The sequence below is a fragment of the Poecilia reticulata genome, unplaced genomic scaffold (genome assembly GCF_000633615.1).
Source record: "Poecilia reticulata strain Guanapo unplaced genomic scaffold, Guppy_female_1.0+MT scaffold_254, whole genome shotgun sequence".
Taxonomy (NCBI): domain Eukaryota; kingdom Metazoa; phylum Chordata; class Actinopteri; order Cyprinodontiformes; family Poeciliidae; genus Poecilia; species Poecilia reticulata.
In genome coordinates this window covers 167,507-169,461 of record NW_007615038.1, presented here as the reverse complement: position 1 = coordinate 169,461, position 1,955 = coordinate 167,507, and the positions used below count along the sequence as shown (strand labels likewise).

Sequence of the window (1,955 nt, the reverse complement as noted above, 5' to 3'; positions counted from 1 at the left end):
TCGGTTCTGACTCTCTTCCTCGGAGGAGCTGAAACAAACCCGTTACGTCATTCTGGATTGTGTTTTTTTTTTTTTTTCATTAATTTGATTGGCACGCAGCGGACGGGAGTCGGGGTTTGTGGTTGCCGTGGCAACGGCCTGCTCTTTGTTAAAAGGCTGGCATCTGATGTGTCTGCGCGGCGATCGATAATAARCCCGTCCAGAACCAGAACCAGCAGAACCTCCACCCCGCTCAGCCTGCGGAGAGGAGGAAGATGATGATGATGATGATGTGGCAACAGGAGGAAGAAGAGATTAGATGGAGATAAGAGGAGGAAGAGGAGGAAGAGGAGCGCTGCTCCTTCTGCCACATCCGGGATCTTTTCTCTGTCTCTCACTTTGATATCAAAGTAAGGTGTGTGTTTTCTGTGTGTGTGTGTGTGTGTGTGTGTGTGTGTGTGTGTGTGTGTGTGTGTGTTTTCTCTCTCTCTCTCTGTTCATCTTCTCCTCCGTCAGGATTCCGGTTCGGTTCGGTTCTCTGCGCGGCTCTAATTGGTACCGATGTCCGCCAGCTGAATGCAGATTTTCCGGCTATTGAGGCGGTTCCGATCAGCCCAACAACCTGTAGCTGCTCGGAGGTTTTCCGGCTCCAGAACCGAACCCGGAACCCCGAACCCGGCTCCTCGTCACATCTGGTTTAAGAGCCGCAAATTGACAATAATCTGAAGCTCGTGTTAATCTGCGCCAGGCTGCGCGCGCAGCTCGTCATGACCAGTTTAAATGAGTTTATTATGGGATGGAGACCTGTTGCTGAGTCATGAATCATGCTGAGCAGCAGCTTTCAAACATGAACAGCAGTCATTTGAATTGTTTTTCATTAATTTACWATGTAAATATTTAGCTCCAATTTAAAAAAATCYAAACTAAATGTTGGATTAAGAAAGTTATTAGCTATGAATTAGCTTTGAAGCTATACAAAATATTGCTAAATAAATTATTTAGCAATATAAACATTTTGTTGGAAGCTAATAATTAGCATGTAAAGTATTTAGCTAGAGTAGTAGCTCTGAGCTAGCTGGTATGCAAATGTTTAGCTACCTCAGAGCTAATTGTTTAGCTAATATGCTAATTCACTAACAGATGTGGAGTTTCAAAATAAAAGCTGGTAATAATCTACTGTGTGATCAGGGGTGAAAGTAGCTTTAAATTCTTGGGGGTACTATGACAAAAGTATATTATACACTAATATATATATATAACAGATGTTTAGAGCATCCCAGTTTTCCATGTCTGGTTTAGAACCATTCATTTTATCTGTTAAACTGGTCTTACTGGTTCTACTGGTCCTACTGGTTCTACTGGTTCTACTGGTCCTACTGGTCCTGTGTCCAGACAGAGGGATAATCAGTAAAGCCTCTCAGACTCTGAGCTCAAAGTGAGATGCTACAGAGTAATAAAACTATAGTTTTTATATTAGACGATTTAATGTCACATAATTATGGCGGTAGAAGCCATTAGTWTGTTAAATACTTAATGAAACATATTTACCTGTTTGTTGTAAATGAATCACACACATCGAGGTAATCAGTCCAAGTTTGTCGTTTATTGAACGTTCAGGAACTACGGCAGCTGTGATGAGCCACAGGAAAGTAAACMACCTGAACAGGTGATCAGCTCTAAACCAGTCGCACCTTTTTACTCCCTCTGTCATTTAAGCACAGCCGTTGCTATGGCAACCTGCTGCGCTCCACAAGCCGACCAGAGATTACGTTAAAAACATAACAATCAGTCCGTTACAGGCTGGATATTCATCATTAATAACCTCATGATCACAGCGTGGTTGGTTAGTTCACTTTAATCTCCTGCTGGTTATTTTGGTGATGGAACCGAAACGCACAGGATTGAGCAACACCTTGTTGAAACAATAATCACTGAGATTATTATTGTTGGGTCGTTAATTTGAACATGATTTGTTT

The 1,955-nt window shown here is 42.2% G+C and overlaps 1 protein-coding gene across 2 annotated transcripts in view; it reads left to right on the top strand.

Moving 5' to 3' along the window:
* The first annotated feature begins 35 nt into the window (after positions 1–35).
* lingo2b (leucine rich repeat and Ig domain containing 2b) overlaps positions 36–1,955 on the top strand; it is a 6,554-nt gene continuing 4,634 nt past the window's right edge. The window contains exon 1 of one of the 2 annotated variants that reach the window (XM_008402734.2): positions 36–389. The gene's annotated coding sequence lies outside the window, so the exon portion shown is untranslated. Of the gene's footprint in view, positions 395–1,955 lie in introns of both variants that reach the window. The other variant, XM_008402735.2, reaches the window with a different exon arrangement.